The sequence below is a fragment of the Phalangium opilio genome, unplaced genomic scaffold (genome assembly GCF_054372755.1).
Source record: "Phalangium opilio isolate 3A_F unplaced genomic scaffold, DU_Popi_V2 ptg000009l_1, whole genome shotgun sequence".
In the NCBI taxonomy this organism is placed as follows: Eukaryota; Metazoa; Arthropoda; class Arachnida; order Opiliones; family Phalangiidae; genus Phalangium; species Phalangium opilio.
Genome location: NW_028324146.1, coordinates 14,800,393 through 14,813,824, shown reverse-complemented (window position 1 = coordinate 14,813,824; position 13,432 = coordinate 14,800,393).

The following is a 13,432-nucleotide window of genomic DNA, read 5'->3' as shown; positions in this document are numbered from 1 at the left end:
TTAAGCTGGATTATCGATTACAGCTAATTAAGCTGGATTATCGATTACAACTAATTAAGCTGGATTAGCGATTACAGCTAATTAAGCTGGATTATCGATTACAGCTAATTAAGCTGGATTATCGATTACAGCTAATTAAGCTGGATTATCGATTACAACTAATTAAGCTACATTATCGATTACAGCTAATTAAGCTGGATTATCGATTACAACTAATTAAGCTACATTAGTGATTACAGCTAATTAAGCTATATTAGCGAATACACCTAATTAAGCTACATTAGCGATTACAGCTAATTAATCTAAATTAGCGATTAAAGCCAATAAAGCTAGATTAGCGAATACACCTAATTAAGCTACATTAGCGATTACAGCTAATTAATCTAAATTAGCGATTAAAGCCAATAAAGCTAGATTAGCGAATGCAGCTAATTAAGCTGGATTATCGATTACAGCTAATTAAGCTGGATTATCGAATACAGTTAATTAAGCTGGATTAGCGATTACAGCTAACTAAGCTATATTAGCGATTACAGCTAATTATGCTGGACTATCGATTACAGCTAATTAAAATATATTAGCGATTACAGCTAATTAAGCTGGATTATCGATTACAGCTAATTAAGCTGGATTATCGATTACAGGTAATTAAGCTGGATTATCGATTACAGCTAATTAAGCTAGATTAGCGTTTACAGCTAATTAAGCTATATTAGCGAATACACCTAAAGAAGCTACATTAGCGATTACAGCTAATTAATCTAGATTAGCGATTAAAGCCAATAAAGCTAGATTAGCGAATGCAGCTAATTAAGCTGGATTATCGATTACAGCTAAATAAGCTGGATTATCGATTACAGTTAATTAAGCTGGATTAGCGATTACAGCTAATTAAGCTATTTTAGCAATTACAGCTAATTATGCTGGACTATCGATTACAGCTAATTAAAATATATTAGCGATTACAGCTAATTAAGCTGGATTATCGATTACAGCTAATTAAGCTGGATTATCGATTACAGCTAATTAAGCTGGATTATCGATTACAGGTAGTTAAGCTAGATTAGCGATTACAAATAATTAAGCTAGATTAGCGATTACAGGCAATTAAGCTATATTAGCGATTTTAGCTAATTAAGCTACATTAGCGATTACAGGCAATTAAGCTAGATTAGCGATTACAGATAATTAAGCTAGATTAGCGATTACAGGCAATTAAGCTAGATTAGCAATCACAAATAATTAAGCTAGATTAGTGATTAGAGGTAATTAAGCTAGATTAGCGATTACAGGTAATAAACTAGATCAACGATTACAGGTAATTAAGCTAGATTAGCGATTACAGATAATTAAGCTAGATTAGCGATTACTGGTAATTAAGCTTGATTAGCGATTACAGGTAATTAAGCTAGATTAGCGATTACAGGTAATTAAGCTAGATTAGCGATTACAAATAATTAAGCTAGATTAGCGATTACAGATAATTAAGCTAGATTAGCAATTACAAATAATTAAGCTAGATTAGCGATTACAGGTAATTAAGCTTGATTAGCGATTACAAATAATTAAGCTGGTTTAGCGATTACAGCTAATTAAGCTATATTAGCGATTACAGCTAATTAAGCTATATGAGCGATTACAGCTAATTAAGCTACATTAGTGATTACAGCTAATTAAGCTAGATTAGCGATTAAAGCTAATTAAGCTAGATAAGCGATTACAAATAATTAAGCTAGATTAGCGATTACAGCTAATTAAGCAGGATTATCGATTACAGCTAATTAAGCTGGATTATCGATTACAACTAATTAAGCTGGATTAGCGATTACAGATAATTAAGCTAGATTAGCGATTACAGGTAATTAAGCTTGATTAGCGATTACAAATAATTAAGCTAGATTAGTGATTAGAGGTAATTAAGCTAGATTAGCTATTACAGGTAATAAACTAGATCAACGATTACAGCTAATTAAGCTAGATTAGCGATTACAGATAATTAAGCTAGATTAGCGATTACAGGTAATTAAGCTAGATTAGCGATTACAAATAATTAAGCTAGATTAGCGATTACAGATAATTAAGCTAGATTAGCGATTACAGGTAATTAAGCTTGATTAGCGATTACAAATAATTAAGCTGGTTTAGCGATTACAGCTAATTAAGCTATATTAGCGATTACAGCTAATTAAGCTATATGAGCGATTACAGCTAATTAAGCTAGATTAGTGATTAAAGCTAATTAAGCTAGATAAGCGATTACAAATAATTAAGCTAGATTAGCGATTACAGCTAATTAAGCTGGATTATCGATTACAGCTAATTAAGCTGGATTATCGATTACAACTAATTAAGCTGGATTAGCGATTACAGCTAATTAAGCTGGATTATCGATTACAGCTAATTAAGCTGGATTATCGATTACAGCTAATTAAGCTGGATTATCGATTACAACTAATTAAGCTACATTATCGATTACAGCTAATTAAGCTGGATTATCGATTACAACTAATTAAGCTATATTAGCGATTACAGCTAATTATGCTGGACTATCGATTACAGCTAATTAAAATATATTAGCGATTACAGCTAATTAAGCTGGATTATCGATTACAGCTAATTAAGCTGGATTATCGATTACAGGTAATTAAGCTGGATTATCGATTACAGCTAATTAAGCTAGATTAGCGTTTACAGCTAATTAAGCTATATTAGCGAATACACCTAAAGAAGCTACATTAGCGATTACAGCTAATTAATCTAGATTAGCGATTAAAGCCAATAAAGCTAGATTAGCGAATGCAGCTAATTAAGCTGGATTATCGATTACAGCTAATTAAGCTGGATTATCGATTACAGTTAATTAAGCTGGATTAGCGATTACAGCTAATTAAGCTATTTTAGCGATTACAGCTAATTATGCTGGACTATCGATTACAGCTAATTAAAATATATTAGCGATTACAGCTAATTAAGCTGGATTATCGATTACAGCTAATTAAGCTGGATTATCGATTACAGCTAATTAAGCTGGATTATCGATTACAGGTAATTAAGCTGGATTATCGATTACAGCTAATTAAGCTGGATTATCGATTACAGGTAGTTAAGCTAGATTAGCGATTACAAATAATTAAGCTAGATTAGCGATTACAGGCAATTAAGCTATATTAGCGATTTTAGCTAATTAAGCTACATTAGCGATTACAGGCAATTAAGCTAGATTAGCGATTACAGATAATTAAGCTAGATTAGCGATTACAGGCAATTAAGCTAGATTAGCAATCACAAATAATTAAGCTAGATTAGTGATTAGAGGTAATTAAGCTAGATTAGCGATTACAGGTAATAAACTAGATCAACGATTACAGGTAATTAAGCTAGATTAGCGATTACAGATAATTAAGCTAGATTAGCGATTACTGGTAATTAAGCTTGATTAGCGATTACAGGTAATTAAGCTAGATTAGCGATTACAGGTAATTAAGCTAGATTAGCGATTACAAATAATTAAGCTAGATTAGCGATTACAGATAATTAAGCTAGATTAGCAATTACAAATAATTAAGCTAGATTAGCGATTACAGGTAATTAAGCTTGATTAGCGATTACAAATAATTAAGCTGGTTTAGCGATTACAGCTAATTAAGCTATATTAGCGATTACAGCTAATTAAGCTATATGAGCGATTACAGCTAATTAAGCTACATTAGTGATTACAGCTAATTAAGCTAGATTAGCGATTAAAGCTAATTAAGCTAGATAAGCGATTACAAATAATTAAGCTAGATTAGCGATTACAGCTAATTAAGCAGGATTATCGATTACAGCTAATTAAGCTGGATTATCGATTACAACTAATTAAGCTGGATTAGCGATTACAGATAATTAAGCTAGATTAGCGATTACAGGTAATTAAGCTTGATTAGCGATTACAAATAATTAAGCTAGATTAGTGATTAGAGGTAATTAAGCTAGATTAGCTATTACAGGTAATAAACTAGATCAACGATTACAGCTAATTAAGCTAGATTAGCGATTACAGATAATTAAGCTAGATTAGCGATTACAGGTAATTAAGCTAGATTAGCGATTACAAATAATTAAGCTAGATTAGCGATTACAGATAATTAAGCTAGATTAGCGATTACAGGTAATTAAGCTTGATTAGCGATTACAAATAATTAAGCTGGTTTAGCGATTACAGCTAATTAAGCTATATTAGCGATTACAGCTAATTAAGCTATATGAGCGATTACAGCTAATTAAGCTAGATTAGTGATTAAAGCTAATTAAGCTAGATAAGCGATTACAAATAATTAAGCTAGATTAGCGATTACAGCTAATTAAGCTGGATTATCGATTACAGCTAATTAAGCTGGATTATCGATTACAACTAATTAAGCTGGATTAGCGATTACAGCTAATTAAGCTGGATTATCGATTACAGCTAATTAAGCTGGATTATCGATTACAGCTAATTAAGCTGGATTATCGATTACAACTAATTAAGCTACATTATCGATTACAGCTAATTAAGCTGGATTATCGATTACAACTAATTAAGCTATATTAGCGATTACAGCTAATTATGCTGGACTATCGATTACAGCTAATTAAAATATATTAGCGATTACAGCTAATTAAGCTGGATTATCGATTACAGCTAATTAAGCTGGTTTAGCGATTACAGCTAATTAAGCTATATTAGCGATTACAGCTAATTAAGCTATATGAGCGATTACAGCTAATTAAGCTACATTAGTGATTACAGCTAATTAAGCTAGATTAGTGATTAAAGCTAATTAAGCTAGATAAGCGATTACAAATAATTAAGCTAGATTAGCGATTACAGCTAATTAAGCTGGATTATCGATTACAGCTAATTAAGCTGGATTATCGATTACAACTAATTAAGCTGGATTAGCGATTACAGCTAATTAAGCTGGATTATCGATTACAGCTAATTAAGCTGGATTATCGATTACAGCTAATTAAGCTGGATTATCGATTACAACTAATTAAGCTACATTATCGATTACACCTAATTAAGCTGGATTATCGATTACAACTAATTTAGCTACATTAGTGATTACAGCTAATTAAGCTATATTAGCGAATACACCTAATTAAGCTACATTAGCGATTACAGCTAATTAATCTAGATTAGCGATTAAAGCCAATAATTCTAGATTAGCGAATGCAGCTAATTAAGCTGGATTATCGATTACAGCTAATTAAGCTGGACTATCGATTACAGCTAATTAAAATATATTAGCGATTACAGCTAATTAAGCTGGATTATCGATTACAGCTAATTAAGCTGGATTATCGATTACAGCTAATTAAGCTGGATTATCGATTACAGGTAATTAAGCTGGATTATCGATTACAGCTAATTAAGCTAGATTAGCGTTTACAGCTAATTAAGCTATATTAGCGAATACACCTAATGAAGCTACATTAGCGATTACAGCTAATTAATCTAGATTAGCGATTAAAGCCAATAAAGCTAGATTAGCGAATGCAGCTAATTAAGCTGGATTATCGATTACAGCTAATTAAGCTGGATTATCGATTACAGGTAATTAAGCTGGATTATCGATTACAGCTAATTAAGCTAGATTAGCGTTTACAGCTAATTAAGCTATATTAGCGAATACACCTAATGAAGCTACATTAGCGATTACAGCTAATTAATCTAGATTAGCGATTAAAGCCAATAAAGCTAGATTAGCGAATGCAGCTAATTAAGCTGGATTATCGATTACAGCTAATTAAGCTGGATTATCGAATACAGTTAATTAAGCTGGATTAGCGATTACAGCTAATTAAGCTATATTAGCGATTACAGCTAATTATGCTGGACTATCGATTACAGCTAATTAAAATATATTAGCGATTACAGCTAATTAAGCTGGATTATCGATTACAGCTAATTAAGCTGGATTATCGATTACAGCTAATTAAGCTGGATTATCGATTACAGGTAATTAAGCTGGATTATCGATTACAGCTAATTAAGCTAGATTAGCGTTTACAGCTAATTAAGCTATATTAGCGAATACACCTAATGAAGCTACATTAGCGATTACAGCTAATTAATCTAGATTAGCGATTAAAGCCAATAAAGCTAGATTAGCGAATGCAGCTAATTAAGCTGGATTATCGATTACAGCTAATTAAGCTGGATTATCGATTACAGTTAATTAAGCTGGATTAGCGATTACAGCTAATTAAGCTATTTTAGCGATTACAGCTAATTATGCTGGACTATCGATTACAGCTAATTAAAATATATTAGCGATTACAGCTAATTAAGCTGGATTATCGATTACAGCTAATTAAGCTGGATTATCGATTACAGCTAATTAAGCTGGATTATCGATTACAGGTAATTAAGCTGGATTATCGATTACAGCTAATTAAGCTGGATTATCGATTACAGGTAGTTAAGCTAGATTAGCGATTACAAATAATTAAGCTAGATTAGCGATTACAGGCAATTAAGCTATATTAGCGATCACAAATAATTAAGCTAGATTAGTGATTAGAGGTAATTAAGCTAGATTAGCGATTACAGGTAATAAACTAGATCAACGATTACAGGTAATTAAGCTAGATTAGCGATTACAGATAATTAAGCTAGATTAGCGATTACTGGTAATTAAGCTTGATTAGCGATTACAGGTAATTAAGCTAGATTAGCGATTACAGGTAATTAAGCTAGATTAGCGATTACAAATAATTAAGCTAGATTAGCGATTACAGATAATTAAGCTAGATTAGCAATTACAAATAATTAAGCTAGATTAGCGATTACAGGTAATTAAGCTTGATTAGCGATTACAAATAATTAAGCTGGTTTAGCGATTACAGCTAATTAAGCTATATTAGCGATTACAGCTAATTAAGCTATATGAGCGATTACAGCTAATTAAGCTACATTAGTGATTACAGCTAATTAAGCTAGATTAGCGATTAAAGCTAATTAAGCTAGATAAGCGATTACAAATAATTAAGCTAGATTAGCGATTACAGCTAATTAAGCTGGATTATCGATTACAGCTAATTAAGCTGGATTATCGATTACAACTAATTAAGCTGGATTAGCGATTACAGATAATTAAGCTAGATTAGCGATTACAGGTAATTAAGCTTGATTAGCGATTACAAATAATTAAGCTAGATTAGTGATTAGAGGTAATTAAGCTAGATTAGCTATTACAGGTAATAAACTAGATCAACGATTACAGCTAATTAAGCTAGATTAGCGATTACAGATAATTAAGCTAGATTAGCGATTACAGGTAATTAAGCTAGATTAGCGATTACAAATAATTAAGCTAGATTAGCGATTACAGATAATTAAGCTAGATTAGCGATTACAGGTAATTAAGCTTGATTAGCGATTACAAATAATTAAGCTGGTTTAGCGATTACAGCTAATTAAGCTATATTAGCGATTACAGCTAATTAAGCTATATGAGCGATTACAGCTAATTAAGCTACATTAGTGATTACAGCTAATTAAGCTAGATTAGTGATTAAAGCTAATTAAGCTAGATAAGCGATTACAAATAATTAAGCTAGATTAGCGATTACAGCTAATTAAGCTGGATTATCGATTACAGCTAATTAAGCTGGATTATCGATTACAACTAATTAAGCTGGATTAGCGATTACAGCTAATTAAGCTGGATTATCGATTACAGCTAATTAAGCTGGATTATCGATTACAGCTAATTAAGCTGGATTATCGATTACAACTAATTAAGCTACATTATCGATTACACCTAATTAAGCTGGATTATCGATTACAACTAATTTAGCTACATTAGTGATTACAGCTAATTAAGCTATATTAGCGAATACACCTAATTAAGCTACATTAGCGATTACAGCTAATTAATCTAGATTAGCGATTAAAGCCAATAATTCTAGATTAGCGAATGCAGCTAATTAAGCTGGATTATCGATTACAGCTAATTAAGCTGGACTATCGATTACAGCTAATTAAAATATATTAGCGATTACAGCTAATTAAGCTGGATTATCGATTACAGCTAATTAAGCTGGATTATCGATTACAGCTAATTAAGCTGGATTATCGATTACAGGTAATTAAGCTGGATTATCGATTACAGCTAATTAAGCTAGATTAGCGTTTACAGCTAATTAAGCTATATTAGCGAATACACCTAATGAAGCTACATTAGCGATTACAGCTAATTAATCTAGATTAGCGATTAAAGCCAATAAAGCTAGATTAGCGAATGCAGCTAATTAAGCTGGATTATCGATTACAGCTAATTAAGCTGGATTATCGATTACAGGTAATTAAGCTGGATTATCGATTACAGCTAATTAAGCTAGATTAGCGTTTACAGCTAATTAAGCTATATTAGCGAATACACCTAATGAAGCTACATTAGCGATTACAGCTAATTAATCTAGATTAGCGATTAAAGCCAATAAAGCTAGATTAGCGAATGCAGCTAATTAAGCTGGATTATCGATTACAGCTAATTAAGCTGGATTATCGATTACAGTTAATTAAGCTGGATTAGCGATTACAGCTAATTAAGCTATTTTAGCGATTACAGCTAATTATGCTGGACTATCGATTACAGCTAATTAAAATATATTAGCGATTACAGCTAATTAAGCTGGATTATCGATTACAGCTAATTAAGCTGGATTATCGATTACAGCTAATTAAGCTGGATTATCGATTACAGGTAATTAAGCTGGATTATCGATTACAGCTAATTAAGCTGGATTATCGATTACAGGTAGTTAAGCTAGATTAGCGATTTCAAATAATTAAGCTAGATTAGCGATTACAGGCAATTAAGCTATATTAGCGATTTTAGCTAATTAAGCTACATTAGCGATTACAGGCAATTAAGCTAGATTAGCGATTACAGATAATTAAGCTAGATTAGCGATTACAGGCAATTAAGCTAGATTAGCGATCACAAATAATTAAGCTAGATTAGTGATTAGAGGTAATTAAGCTAGATTAGCGATTACAGGTAATAAACTAGATCAACGATTACAGGTAATTAAGCTAGATTAGCGATTACAGATAATTAAGCTAGATTAGCGATTACTGGTAATTAAGCTTGATTAGCGATTACAGGTAATTAAGCTAGATTAGCGATTACAGGTAATTAAGCTAGATTAGCGATTACAAATAATTAAGCTAGATTAGCGATTACAGATAATTAAGCTAGATTAGCAATTACAAATAATTAAGCTAGATTAGCGATTACAGGTAATTAAGCTTGATTAGCGATTACAAATAATTAAGCTGGTTTAGCGATTAAAGCTAATTAAGCTATATTAGCGATTACAGCTAATTAAGCTATATGAGCGATTACAGCTAATTAAGCTACATTAGTGATTACAGCTAATTAAGCTAGATTAGCGATTAAAGCTAATTAAGCTAGATAAGCGATTACAAATAATTAAGCTAGATTAGCGATTACAGCTAATTAAGCTGGATTATCGATTACAGCTAATTAAGCTGGATTATCGATTACAACTAATTAAGCTGGATTAGCGATTACAGATAATTAAGCTAGATTAGCGATTACAGGTAATTAAGCTTGATTAGCGATTACAAATAATTAAGCTAGATTAGTGATTAGAGGTAATTAAGCTAGATTAGCTATTACAGGTAATAAACTAGATCAACGATTACAGCTAATTAAGCTAGATTAGCGATTACAGATAATTAAGCTAGATTAGCGATTACAGGTAATTAAGCTAGATTAGCGATTACAAATAATTAAGCTAGATTAGCGATTACAGATAATTAAGCTAGATTAGCGATTACAGGTAATTAAGCTTGATTAGCGATTACAAATAATTAAGCTGGTTTAGCGATTACAGCTAATTAAGCTATATTAGCGATTACAGCTAATTAAGCTATATGAGCGATTACAGCTAATTAAGCTACATTAGTGATTACAGCTAATTAAGCTAGATTAGTGATTAAAGCTAATTAAGCTAGATAAGCGATTACAAATAATTAAGCTAGATTAGCGATTACAGCTAATTAAGCTGGATTATCGATTACAGCTAATTAAGCTGGATTATCGATTACAACTAATTAAGCTGGATTAGCGATTACAGCTAATTAAGCTGGATTATCGATTACAGCTAATTAAGCTGGATTATCGATTACAGCTAATTAAGCTGGATTATCGATTAAAACTAATTAAGCTACATTATCGATTACAGCTAATTAAGCTGGATTATCGATTACAACTAATTAAGCTACATTAGTGATTACAGCTAATTAAGCTATATTAGCGAATACACCTAATTAAGCTACATTAGCGATTACAGCTAATTAATCTAGATTAGCGATTAAAGCCAATAATTCTAGATTAGCGAATGCAGCTAATTAAGCTGGATTATCGATTACAGCTAATTAAGCTGGATTATCGATTACAGGTAGTTAAGCTAGATTAGCGATTACAGGTAATTAAGCTAGATTAGCGATTACAAATAATTAAGCTAGATTAGCGATTACAGATAATTAAGCTAGATTAGCAATTACAAATAATTAAGCTAGATTAGCGATTACAGGTAATTAAGCTTGATTAGCGATTACAAATAATTAAGCTGGTTTAGCGATTACAGCTAATTAAGCTATATTAGCGATTACAGCTAATTAAGCTATATGAGCGATTACAGCTAATTAAGCTACATTAGTGATTACAGCTTATTAAGCTAGATTAGCGATTAAAGCTAATTAAGCTAGATAAGCGATTACAAATAATTAAGCTAGATTAGCGATTACAGCTAATTAAGCTGGATTATCGATTACAGCTAATTAAGCTGGATTATCGATTACAACTAATTAAGCTGGATTAGCGATTACAGATAATTAAGCTAGATTAGCGATTACAGGTAATTAAGCTTGATTAGCGATTACAAATAATTAAGCTAGATTAGTGATTAGAGGTAATTAAGCTAGATTAGCTATTACAGGTAATAAACTAGATCAACGATTACAGCTAATTAAGCTAGATTAGCGATTACAGATAATTAAGCTAGATTAGCGATTACAGGTAATTAAGCTAGATTAGCGATTACAAATAATTAAGCTAGATTAGCGATTACAGATAATTAAGCTAGATTAGCGATTACAGGTAATTAAGCTTGATTAGCGATTACAAATAATTAAGCTGGTTTAGCGATTACAGCTAATTAAGCTATATTAGCGATTACAGCTAATTAAGCTATATGAGCGATTACAGCTAATTAAGCTACATTAGTGATTACAGCTAATTAAGCTAGATTAGTGATTAAAGCTAATTAAGCTAGATAAGCGATTACAAATAATTAAGCTAGATTAGCGATTACAGCTAATTAAGCTGGATTATCGATTACAGCTAATTAAGCTGGATTATCGATTACAACTAATTAAGCTGGATTAGCGATTACAGCTAATTAAGCTGGATTATCGATTACAGCTAATTAAGCTGGATTATCGATTACAGCTAATTAAGCTGGATTATCGATTACAACTAATTAAGCTACATTATCGATTACAGCTAATTAAGCTGGATTATCGATTACAACTAATTAAGCTACATTAGTGATTACAGCTAATTAAGCTATATTAGCGAATACACCTAATTAAGCTACATTAGCGATTACAGCTAATTAATCTAGATTAGCGATTAAAGCCAATAATTCTAGATTAGCGAATGCAGCTAATTAAGCTGGATTATCGATTACAGCTAATTAAGCTGGATTATCGAATACAGTTAATTAAGCTGGATTAGCGATTACAGCTAATTAAGCTATATGAGCGATTACAGCTAATTATGCTGGACTATCGATTACAGCTAATTAAAATATATTAGCGATTACAGCTAATTAAGCTGGATTATCGATTACAGCTAATTAAGCTGGATTATCGATTACAGCTAATTAAGCTGGATTATCGATTACAGGTAATTAAGCTGGATTATCGATTACAGCTAATTAAGCTAGATTAGCGTTTACAGCTAATTAAGCTATATTAGCGAATACACCTAATGAAGCTACATTAGCGATTACAGCTAATTAATCTAGATTAGCGATTAAAGCCAATAAAGCTAGATTAGCGAATGCAGCTAATTAAGCTGGATTATCGATTACAGCTAATTAAGCTGGATTATCGATTACAGTTAATTAAGCTGGATTAGCGATTACAGCTAATTAAGCTATTTTAGCGATTACAGCTAATTATGCTGGACTATCGATTACAGCTAATTAAAATATATTAGCGATTACAGCTAATTAAGCTGGATTATCGATTACAGCTAATTAAGCTGGATTATCGATTACAGCTAATTAAGCTGGATAATCGATTACAGGTAATTAAGCTGGATTATCGATTACAGCTAATTAAGCTGGATTATCGATTACAGGTAGTTAAGCTAGATTAGCGATTACAAATAATTAAGCTAGATTAGCGATTACGGGCAATTAAGCTATATTAGCGATTTTAGCTAATTAAGCTACATTAGCGATTACAGGCAATTAAGCTAGATTAGCGATTACAGATAATTAAGCTAGATTAGCGATTACAGGCAATTAAGCTAGATTAGCGATCACAAATAATTAAGCTAGATTAGTGATTAGAGGTAATTAAGCTAGATTAGCGATTACAGGTAATAAACTAGATCAACGATTACAGGTAATTAAGCTAGATTAGCGATTACAGATAATTAAGCTAGATTAGCGATTACTGGTAATTAAGCTTGATTAGCGATTACAGGTAATTAAGCTAGATTAGCGATTACAGGTAATTAAGCTAGATTAGCGATTACAAATAATTAAGCTAGATTAGCGATTACAGATAATTAAGCTAGATTAGCAATTACAAATAATTAAGCTAGATTAGCGATTACAGGTAATTAAGCTTGATTAGCGATTACAAATAATTAAGCTGGTTTAGCGATTACAGCTAATTAAGCTATATTAGCGATTACAGCTAATTAAGCTATATGAGCGATTACAGCTAATTAAGCTACATTAGTGATTACAGCTAATTAAGCTAGATTAGTGATTAAAGCTAATTAAGCTAGATAAGCGATTACAAATAATTAAGCTAGATTAGCGATTACAGCTAATTAAGCTGGATTATCGATTACAGCTAATTAAGCTGGATTATCGATTACAACTAATTAAGCTGGATTAGCGATTACAGCTAATTAAGCTGGATTATCGATTACAGCTAATTAAGCTGGATTATCGATTACAGCTAATTAAGCTGGATTATCGATTACAACTAATTAAGCTACATTATCGATTACAGCTAATTAAGCTGGATTATCGATTACAACTAATTAAGCTACATTAGTGATTACAGCTAATTAAGCTATATTAGCGAATACACCTAATTAAGCTACATTAGCGATTACAG